Here is a 12,137-nt window from a genome sequence, read left to right on the forward strand (position 1 = left end):
TACCCTATGTAACTTTTCTGTCTAGAACCAATGAGCAGCCAGCTGGCCTTAGCTAACTGCTACCCCTGAGATGAAGCTGTATTAAAAACAAACAGTCAAAACAAACAAGCAAACAAAGACTGTGGGGTCATCAGGAGGTCTGATGCTTTATTCTGTCCGAGAGAGCAGGATCTAAGCATCTGGTTTCCATGTGCTTGTGTGTGAGTCCTTATGGGTAGCACATAGAGACTTCTAGAAGCAGTCAGCTGTGTTCTCTTCAGAGAGGCTCAATCAAAAGCCTGTTTTCTTTTCCATTTCATTTGTGGAGTGTTCATTTATCTAGACAGAGATTCCCTGCTTAGCCCAGGCTGACCTGGAACTTGCAATCTTCCTGCCTCATGGTCCCAAGTGCTGGGATTATGGGTGTATGTCACCACACCCAGACACAAAAGTCTTTTTCAATGCCCTTGAAGACTCAAAAGGGTGTCAGGCAGACAAGGCTCAGCTGTGAGTTCCACTGATGAACAGAATTGAGCGAAGATTTACCATTCATCTAGTGTTTACTGAGTCTCTAGTATATACCAGGCACAGGTGGAGGCGCTGGGGTACAGTAGCCAAGAAACACTTTACTCCCTGCCCTTCTGAAGCTTCCATCACTAGCTCTCAATTAGTCCAACACAGAACCAAAGTCCTTGGGAAACTCAGGCACTGCGTTTGGCCAATGATATTTTCAGTAAGTGTGTACCAACGTAGCTTAGGAGACCAGCCATTAGGTTGTGCTATCCAGAGGACAAGGCACAGTTAGTCTTGGGATCAGAGGAAACTGAGCCTAGCCCGATGATTTTGGGCTCTGTGACTAACATACTTGCTGTGTGGCCCTGGACCACCACCTACCCCCTCCCCCTCCCCCTCCCCCCCGCCCCCCGCCCCAAGTGCCACCCCATGCCTGTTTCATCTCCGACAGGCAGGAATTTGACATTGTGTGCCTATCTCCAAGGGAAGCATGTGAATCAGTGTTTGGAAAGTCTCTATCAGTTGAAAGGACAAATAAATGCACTGAGATGGGTGGCCAGCCCCGGTGCAGCTAACTCTCTGGTCGGCCTTTTCAGGATACCCATGTGTAAACACAGGACCATGTAACTAACCACGGGCAGTAGAAAGGCACACACAGGCTAAGAGAAGCCAGAGAGACATTCCAGGGAGAGGAGCTCTTTTCTCTCGCTCCTTATTTTAATCTTTTCAAGGGAAGAATCACCTAGCAAATGTGGGCAGTTATCCAGGGTTTCATTCGTTCAGAAGGAACGAAACGTTTCCTGCGGCAGGCATTTACTTTCTGAGGTGCTCTAAGCAGCCAGTAACTGTGGACACTTTTCCAGTTTCTTCAGGTGGAAGTCACACGACCCCCACAAAAGTATCTGCTATGGTACCATTCAGTAGTGGAAGACGCACTGGGTTTTATTTATATAGTTGTCTGCCAACTACTGAGCGAGAGGCATCCCATCTGTCTGATGTCTTTCTGCATTTGGGAAAATACTAGATATTTTGATGTGGTGATTTATAATGAATAGAGCCAGGACAAGGGAAAGCCATGGTCTCATTATACTAATAAAATTCATAGGAAAACCCAGTGTAAGCGCAGGACAAACAGAGTCTTGAAGACTGACATAGCAAAGTGTGACAAAAAAAAAAAAATTCAGATATTCTCATTATAAAACTTTTTCATACATTGGCAGAAAACTATTATTTTTAAATAAGAAAAGAATCTAAGATGTACTCTTGTGTGTGTGTGTGTGTGCGCGTGCGTGCGCACGCGCACGCGCCATATGCAAGGCCCTGAGAAGGCCAGAAGAGGATGTTGGATCCTGAAATTGGAGTTACAGCTCCATAGTTATAGTTGTGTGCCATGACCTGGGCCCTGGGGTCTCAACTCTGGGACCTGTATGGGAACAAGAACTCTTGACTGCTTGGCCATCTTTCTTGCCCCCTATTTAACAAACAAAAACCGTTTATAACACATCCTGTCTCAGGAGGAATGAAGAAATGCTCTAAGAAAGGTATGAGGTCCAGCCAGTGGCTCAGGTGAAGCCCTACTTTCATTTCCACTGCTGTGTAAACATGGTCAATGGCTCACAGCTATAATCCCAGCATTCAGGTAGAGATAGGAGAGGGAGATGCTGAAAACAAGGCCTTCTGCCTGGGGATGGGGGTGCGGGGTGCAAGGTGAGGGGCTTAGAAACCCAGTCTCAAAAACACACAAACAACAATAACCACCCCCAAGACATCCTAGAGGAAATGTTTTTGGTTTCACTGACAACAACGAGGAGCTGGGCAGCTTGCTAATTTCTGACTAGCAGCCAACTGTCCACCATTCCTGTCTTTCTTTCTGTTACCCTCCTGCCTCTCATTAACAAGTTAGTTGTTTGTTAAAATTGGGCAGTCTTTTAAACTTCTCAACCCTGTGAGGTGTCCCAATTCTGGAAGGTCTAAGGTGTCACGTGCCCACAATGATCGGAAATTAACAAGAGTAACAGCAAGGCCTTGGAGATAAGTCTTAGCGCTTTGAAAGCCTGAGGCATGTTTCCAGACATTATGGACTTCTTAGGAGGTGTCAGTGGGCCTGCAAGAGACCCTGTGGGAATGTAAGTGACAGGCAGCTGACAGGCAATGCTCTAGCATAGTTTTGCAGTAAGTAGACCAACTCTGGGAAACCAAGCGCCCCTCCTAGAAGGCCCCAGAGGAGCGAGTTACAAGTGCACTGCATCCTGTGACCAGGTGCTTGACTGCCTGTGGAATCTTCTCAGAGGCTTCCTGGCAAATTCCAAAGGTGAGATCTGCAAAACCACACACTGCTGTGAGGTCCTGTCTCCAAAACAGAGAACAACAACAACAAACAAAAGGAAACAACAAAATCCAAGCAACAACAACAGAAGTGATCATTAACTAAGGGGTTGGAAGGTATTCTGTGTGCCGGGACCAGGGCCATTGTTATCAGGAGGATCTGTTTTCAACTCGGTGTCCTGTTAGGAATAAACAAACCCACGGAGGTGGTGAGGGTGAGTTTTTTCACTGGAGTTGTTTTGTTCTTCAGCGAGATTAAAGATTTAAGGCCTTAGCTGACAGAGGATTGGCAACTAATTGAGGTGTCTAAGTCCTGCTGGGAGAAAAGAAGTGTGAAATGCCTCCATGCTCCCCTGGGGAGGCCCTTTCACTCAGGGTAACTGCAGGATTTCAGTCACCCCCATATTTCCCCACTGGAAGGGATCCCTGCACACTGGGAGGCTAAGAGGCAGGTGGGGCCTCTGTCTGCTCTATGGAGCCTGGGCTCACACCAGCGGGTGCTGTTCTCTTTGAAAACACATCTGTCAGCTAGGTGTATTAGGGAATGCTTTAATTCCCGCATTTGGTAGGCAGAAGCGGTCGGATCTCTGTGAGCTGGAGGCCAGCCTGGTCTACTTAGTCAATTCTGGGACAGCCAAAGCTATATAGTGAGTGAGACCCTGTCTCAGAAAAGAAATAGGAAAGAAGGGGAGGGAGGAGGGAGGGATGGAGGGAGGGAGGGACAGAGGGACAGAGGGAAGTAAGGCGGGAGGAAGGAAGAAGGAAGGACACTATAGGACTTCAAGTTGACCCTAATGTCATTGACATGTTTTCATAACTGTTCTGAGCTGACTGGTCCAGGCGATGGACACGCCTGTGGACATATCACACAGACCTAAAGGACTGAGATGACATAAGTTCTGAACAGGCAGCAAGTTGACAGGGTAAAAGCCACCACTATCTACAATTTCCCGTTAAGCTTTTTCCCTTTCTGGTAAAAGATAGCATCATTTCCCAAGAGGTTTAAAAATTATAAAACATGGGCAACACAGGAGTCATTACATTCCTCACCACTCAAATAAATTGAGCAAAATTACATAAAGTTAAGGCAGTGTGTGTATGTGTGTGTGTGTGTGTGTGTGTGTGTGTGTGTGTGTGTTAGTCTACTATTTTTTTATACTTTATATATATTTGAAAGCAGATAAGTGTTTTCAGAAAGGCTCTGAGCATTCATATGAAATGTTTTGGTAGTTCCTTTATTCAATTCAGCTGGTATAAGAATTATCACCTTTATCGGCTTACTATTATGAGTCATCATTAAGCCAGATGTGGCAGTCCATGCAGACAATCATACAGCAGAGGCTTCCTGAAGTTTGAGTCTACCCTGCTATATCATGAGTAACAGGGCTAGCCAGGCGTCCAAAGCAAAGTCCTGACTCAAGGAGTAAATAAATAAAATAGGATAAAAATGTAAAACCCCAAAAAGAGCAGTAAAAATAATTATTATTAACTGAGAGATTAGAAAATACTTTCCATGCCAGGCCTTTATATGCACTGCTTTCTAAAACTCACAAAAACCCAGCAAAACAGGATAATGCATCCAATTACAGATGAAACTCATAGGGGCCAAATGAGTACCTTCGTGACCATTGGAGTCAAGAGTGGAACCCAGAGCCCTTCCCACAGGAAACCCAACTTCAAACAACCCCATGCTGCTGTAGCAGGAGACGGGGCTGTGGAGGGTGGAGGGGGGTGAAGGAGCACATAGATCAGGTCTGCTGAGGAGCAAACAGGTAAACGTAGAGGAAGCCAAGTCCTATCCTCAGGAGATTCTGGGCCTCCTTAATTTTTGTAGGATCCTCCCAGGAACAATGGTTCCTGCCTTATGTGTTGTCTTTACAAACGATGACTTCTGGGTGGCATGGAATATTGCATGATCCTAAATACTATGCCCTCCCTTTTGAATTCGCTATCACATAGCTTTTCTCCTGTTGTCCTAAGAGCATGGAATACCTGCCTCCTGGGAGTCACTAATGGTGGAAAGATTGTTTAAAAGCACAGGGACTCAACACCGATTTCCAATTTCCTTGTACACCGTAAGCTCTGAAATAGCCGTCTTTCTGAAAGATAACAGCATGCCCTCCATTCCTAGAGAAGATGAGAATCCAAGGCCAGTTCTAGTTTCCACAGGGCAATATGTAGACGTCTTCTCCTTCCAGCTCAGAGCTGGCTGAATGGAGGCAAAGGTCATTCCCAGGCTGGAAAGAATGAAGGAGTCCTTAGAGTTGCCAAGGGTCAAAACTGAAACATTTTACATTGTGGGTCTAGGTTCCAAGAAAACGATGAAATTCCAGAAAGAACAATGGGTGCCTTAGAGCCTGTCAGGGTCAAAATTGAAACATTTCACATCATGATCTGAATTCCAGAAAACCGTGATGTTCCAGAGCTCCTTGGAGACACTGACATTGGAAGGGGGCATACATGATCTCAGCATCATTTCAGGCCTTGAGAGGTATGCGTTGGGTTGTGAAAATCTTACATGAGGAACCCACACCCCTTCTGGTCCCCTGCCGTATATACACACACCACATATACCCTGTCTGTGGAAAGTACATAATCTCAGCAGTTCCCGACAGTCTTAAGAGACATTTATCTTTCCTAGTGCCATAGCCACCCCCACTGAGAGGGAGTGGGACCCAGAAAGATCTCCTAAAACATCACTGTGGGAGAAAGCACACCAAGGTTTCCCCATCTGTTTGCTTGTCAAGGCTAAGAAAACATTGAAACTGGGACAGAGGGAGAGCAAACGAGGTCCGTACTGACCTCAAGCCCAAAGATGATGCCTCTTTTTTTCCTTCAGAGAAAGACTCCTTTGAATGTGTCTCTATGGTCTGGAGTCAGAGATGAGGCAGTGGCGGCATGCGGTACCCCAAGGTAGGCATAGGCCTGCGTCTCTCCATCCAGGCCATCTAGTTGGCTAGAGAAAAATGTACTGTGGGAGTCAGGCACACACCTTGGAGGTGTCCAGGTTCCATTATCAACAATTACCCTGAGAGGAGGCTGCTGTCACCTTCTGTCACAGACCATCCCTCCTGAGTCCCACAGGACTTTGACAACATCCCATAGAGACAGCTGTTCCAATAGACAACTTCTTCTGAACCACCCAGATGACCTTTGAGGCCTAGAATACAGAATCTTCCTGGATGGCACACCAAAGCTACTGGGCTGTTGTGCCTGCTCATAGGACAAGGTAGACTTTTGGGATTTGTTTGTTGGTTGATTGGTTTGAGACAGGGTCTGTATGTAGCCCTGGCTGCTCTGGAACTTGCTATGTAGTCCAAGATAGCTTTAAACCTATGGCGATCTACCTGCCTCTGCCTCCTGAGTTCTGAGATCAGATGCATGCACTACCGTGCCCAGCCTAAGGCAGATGTTCTATGAGAATTTGCCACTTACTCTCTGAAATGCTAAAGAGTCCCTCGTGAACTTCTTTGGATGAAAGCATTCATCAACAGCTCTCAACTAACCCGCTTTATTAAATAGTGACATATACTAAAGCCCTTTCTTTAAAAAAAAAATTGTTGTTGTTGCTACTAGTGTGTGTGTGTGTGTGTGTGTGTGTGTGCACACGTGTGCTTGTACATGTGCACTTTAATATGTGTGGGCGTGCATGCCATAGCATACAAGTAAGTCCCAAGAATTGAAGTCAGTTGCCAGGCTTGTGCGTCCTCAGTGGCTGGGCCGTCTCATTGGCCCATGGACTCTTTCCTAAGTGACTGGACATCACTCTTAAACTTCAAATTTTTCAGTTTTTTTTTTGTTTGTTTGTTTTGTTTTGTTTTTTAGTGTGGAAGAGGTTTATTGAGGACAACAGAGACCAGAAGGGGAAAGAGAGAGAGGGGAAAAAAAAAAGAGAAGAGCCAAATTTCTCAGTTATAAAATGAAGAGAACAACAGGACTTGACTGTAAAGAGTCAGGGTGGAACAAGACTTGGCTTGTAAGGTGCTGAGCACCTCAGCCGTTGTCACTGTTGACAGCTGCTACAACCGGGACACAGCCACAGCCTTAGCAAGAGCAAGTCAAATCACCAGATATATTTGCTGGCCTCCAAGTCACTGTCTCCAGCCAAGTCCTGCCAATCCCCCACACACTTGCTTTTTTAATCCAGCAGATTAGGAAGTCAACCGAAACCAGAACTACACATCCGTATGTGCTCGGTTAAAATCAGCACGAGTTCAAGTGAGCAGGTAATGTGTAGCTGTGTCGTGTCCTAGAGGAAGTCAACAGAAATACATGCCCATGTGAGCCAACACCAACCGTCCAGCTGGCCAGGAATAGTGTGGGTGACTCTCCTGAGAAGTGGGTCCTCAAACTACCTGTTCCCTAGTCCCCTAGATGACATCATCGTACCACCCTCATCAAAATACCTACCTAGGATGATCTTGTTAAGCTGACCCCATTCTGAGAGACCATGCAGGAGAACAAATAACTATTGTTCTTTTAGGCCAGTAAATTGGGAGCGATTTGGTATTAGATAACTGACAAACTGCCCTTGTATCTCATTCCCTACCCCTGCCGGGAAAGCAGGAGGCTGTGACACATTCTTCCTAGGCTTTGGTCCTAAAGGATCTCAGTTCTGAGGCTTCCCAGAAGAGAAGTAATTGCCCTCACCTGCCATGAGACCCTCCTACCCTGTGCCATCACCTTCCTGGGTGTCACTGTCATCTCTTTGGGCACTGTTGTCACCTCTTGAAAAATGTTTGTTCTTTGGGCTAAAGAGTGAGCCTTAAGATGAATGTGGCTTAGTTTAGATCAGTGCTTTAACCTGGCAGTGTCACACAGTTTTGTCAAATGGTGGCTCTTTCCATTCTTCCTCTTGGTCTTTCCTTCCCTGAGGACTCAGACAAAGGCCCTAGGTGGACTAATTTAGCCATCATTCAGACAAGCCTGAGCAAGTCTTGAGCAAGCCTGAGTCAGTCTCAGGCAAGGGGCATCTTCCATGTGATACATTGCTTGGAGCAAAGCCTGCACCTCTGGGAGGAAAAAGGATATGGAATCTTACCTGGTCCAAGCCGCCACAGGCCTCGCACTGCTTATGACTATACAGCTGTTTGCTGTTTTGTGGCGACTCAGGGGCATATATGTATGAAATACTTCCACTTGTCTGGTTGCTACCCTCCAATTTGACTTGTTCCCAGCATCAGTAACAACCACACACACCATGTGAATGTCTTTCTCTTTTCCTTTACTCTTCTTGCTTCTTTAGATGCTAAACTGCAATCTGTCCATGCTAAGATCTCATGACTCAGTCAGAGTCCTACTCTGGCCAGTCATCTTTGAGATTCTTCCAGATGTCATAATTATAACAGGGTGAAGCTTCAGGGTAGAAGGACACTTCATCCCCTGGCTCAGTGGACCTCTTATGCTTTCAGCAGTGGTGGTGCCCTGCATCTTGCTCCCGGGTTCCTCTGCTAATGGGCAGCCCTTTGGATGCATCCTGACAAGACAGCAAAGACCAACTATTTCTCTTGCCACTTCCCATGCCCCAGCTGCTGTCTTTCTTGCTTTGGGGGAAGGCACAGGGGAGAATTGCATGTCCACAGTCCAGGCAGCCATCCAGCTGGGAAGGAGAGCAAGATGTTCCCTTTCCCGTCAGGGCAGGAGAGGCCAGGGGCAGTTAGGAAGGAGCCTCTTTAAAGAGTGACCCCTGCTGAAAACTATTGGCCTATGGGGCTCCTTTCCCTTTTTCCCATAACGCAACAGTAGGGAGGTAGAAGGGAGAGAGAAGCTTGACTGAAGCTAAGGAAGCCAAGGAAAAGTCCTTCCCTTCCCCAGTCCCCTCCCCTCCCCCCTTTTCTTTTTATTTAATTTTCCCCTTCTTTCCTTTCTCCCCAGCCCCCTTTCCTTTTCCCACTTTCTGGTGTTTTGTTTGAGCCAGGGTCTCAGTATAGCCCAGGCTAGCTTGGAATGGTCTGTGTAGCCCAGGTTAGCTCAGGGTGGCCTCAGACTCAGTAATTCTTCTGCCTCGTCCTCCTAAGCCTTGGGACTGCAGAGGTGAAGCGGCCTTTGCAACATGTCTTTTGGGGTGGGGCTGGGGTGGGATGTTACAACCAGAGAACTTTCATTCATTCCACTGGGTCCCCTCCCTCCCATTTTGCTCTGTTCTGGCTGTCATGGGCAGGCCTGTGGTTCCTCTGCAGTGTAGTGAGCTGCTAGAACTGCAGGCAGGGAGAGCAAGGCATCATCAAAGCTGGGACGCAGACACCAGCGCTGGACTATCTCCTGGGCCTTTTAGACACTGTCACCCTGTTCTGGGAATCTTAGGGTGGGCAGGGGCTGCCTGCTTCCTTGCTATTCCAGGCTCCATGGCTCTAGGCCATTGTACTGATTATGGGAAGAGTCCCAGCTACTTCCTTGAGATCAAGGTACATTTGCAGATCACATGCTGGCTCAGGGATAGTCTAATATGCCTGGGGAAACAAACCCTGAGGGTGAAGCTTGGGGGCAGAGAGGGAGGCTGTGCACTGTGCACTGGGCACTGGGCTCTAAGCTCAGACCACTGCCATGGAGGTGATCAAAGTGGATAGTGGACAGTATTCATGCAAGAGGATGAATCTCTAGTCATGCTCAGTCTCTGGCATGTACACTACGGCATGGTCATTATCCTTAATGACATGCACATTTGGCTCTTGTACACAGACACCATGCAGAGGCCAAGAGGCTGAGAACAGTGACTCAGGGCAGGTAGTTAGCATCCACCTGTTTCTCCTTTACCCAAACAAATCTGGTCTCCACATATGCAACTCTACCCATGAAGAGACGCCGCCCTTCTTTCCTCTCCTACCTGCTTTCTCACATTCCTCTCTGTTGTAGACTCAGAATAATGGGACAACTCACTCCACAGCTCCCCTTCCCAGGGAAGCTTGCTGCAAGGATTCCAAGGTGATAGAAGGGCCTGACATTTCTTTCACTAAAGAATAGAAAAGAAAGAATTTATTCAAGTTTAGTTCCCAGGACACGGCTCTGAAAACCCGCTCCTTTGAGCACTTGGTGGAGAGAAAAAGAACGCCATGGCTCTTTATTGGTTACCTGGACATGGCATTTGGCAATCTCTTCTCCATCTGAATATGTCCCACTTCTCCATGGCATCTGCTGCCACACACCTGCATCCTTTAAATAGGCCAAATTACTCCCTGGCAGAGGAAAGATTTCTATACACAACATTTCCCACAAAGAAGATAAAGGTTCTTTAAACTCTGGATTCTGAAGATTGTGAATCCAACCTGCTGCCTGTGGCCCCTGTGCAGCCTCAGAGAGCTAAGAATGCAGCCTAAGACAAAATCATAAGTTTGCTTAAAACACGAGACCCTTTAAAACTCAATTGCGCAGGTCTCTATTTGAACTTTGTAGTTAGAAACATGGTCTTGCTGTGTCAGAGGTTGGACATGACAGACAACTATTATAAAGGATGACCGCCAGCTCTCTCTCAGTTTTTCTTTCTTTCTTCCTTTACTCTCTCTCTCCTATCCCTTCCCCTCCTTTTCTTCTCAGCCATCTCTACCTTCTCTCTTCATATGTTTTGTTTCAAAAAAGGTTGAAAGACTTGCTGACCAGTTGGAAAAATTGTGGGTAGAAATGGAAGGGCCTGAGAAACAAAACGTAGCTGAACTGGGAAAACAAATGGGGTCACTCTGCTCCCTCTTTTCTGAAAGGTTTGAGAGTGGCTGTGCAACTGGGGAGGTTTTGAGTGGGGATGGAAGCACTTGGGAATCGAGGCATCCTGGAAAAGAGAGAACACAAGCTCAGTCCTAGTGACTGAGCAAGAGAGGGGGAATTTCCTGCAGGAAGAAAGAGGGAAGGAAACTGTGCTGGAGGGCGGTCAGGTCAGAGAGAAGCCAAAAAAGTGAGAGGACAATCTGATGACACAGCCAGTTTTGAAGAAAGGATCAATCTCAAACCAGCGGCACCCAGAGCTAGAGAGGTGGCATCCTGGGGTTACAAAATCACTACAAGCTTTCCCAGTAGTTGTACAGTGGTATGGAACAGGTTATGATGAGATAGGATGGTATCCTATGGAAATGATAGATCCTAGGCATTTTAAAGAGGCCATGATTTCATATGGGATGCACTTGTCTTATGTGAAACAAATTCTAAATAACTGGGCTGCTCAAAATGGACTTATTCCCCAAGGCTGGAAGGGACTGTTGACAGTTATACAAGAAGCTGGTCCACAGTTGCTGGTTAACACAGTGGAGGGAGGAAGCCACCAATATTGAACAGTGAAATAGAGTGAGGGGAATGAATAGGGTAAAGGATCAGTTGCTGGGTAAAGGGCAGCATTCTGTTATATAAAATTCAATTGGATGACATTGCTATAGTACAATGTCTCTTATTGGCTATTAGAGCTTAAGACAAAGTCAAGGAGCATGGGGGGTATCTATCTCATTTACAAAGATTATACAAGGCTCTGGAGAAGCCTTTACTGACTGATTGATTGATTGATTGATTGGTTGGTTGATTTACAAAGATTAGTCTCAGCTGTGAACAAAGTGGTATCAGATCAGACCCTGATGCAAGGTGGGTGTTGATAGAGACCTTGGAGTTTGAAAATGCAAATACCAAATATAAAAATGTTATTAGACCATTAAAGGTACAGGCAGCAGCTATTGATAATTAAAAGAGATACAACTGATACTGGTTCTAACATATACTACGTTAATATAATGGGACAAGGTATAGCTAGAGGTCTCGAATTTGAAAATGCCTAGTACATCAATTTTGGGAAATATGATTATTTGAAAGAGACTGTGACCAAACAACTCTCAAAACACCTGGTGCTTTAATTGTGGGAAATATGGTCATTTGCTACAAAATTGTGAACAAGCATCTCTAAGAGGAATGGCCTTTCTAAATATAAACCAGAAAAAAAGGTCTTGGCTTCCAGGGAAGTGCAGGCGATGTGGCATGGGTTGCCATTGGACCAATGAGTGTAGGTTCTAAAGAGTATTCAAGGCAATTTCTTACAGTGGGAAACAACCTTGGAGACACACATCAAAAATTACAAAGCCATTTCAGTCAAAGAACAACAGCAATGGAGAGACACTGGGTTATATAAAAACTGTGGAATTAAATCAGCTTATATACTATAAGGCTGTGTTAACATCTGTCTTAGGATTCCATTGTCATGAAGAAACACCAGGACCAAGGCAACTTTCTTTTTAAAGATTTATTTATTTATTTTATGTATATGAGTACACTGTAGCTGTCTTCAGACACACTAGAAGAGGGTATTGGATCCCATTACAGATGGTTGTGAGCCAACTAAACTCAGGACCTCTAGA

This window comes from Rattus norvegicus, chromosome 2 (assembly GCF_021556685.1).
Source record: "Rattus norvegicus strain SHRSP/BbbUtx chromosome 2, alternate assembly SHRSP_T2T, whole genome shotgun sequence".
Classification (NCBI taxonomy): Eukaryota; Metazoa; Chordata; class Mammalia; order Rodentia; family Muridae; genus Rattus; species Rattus norvegicus.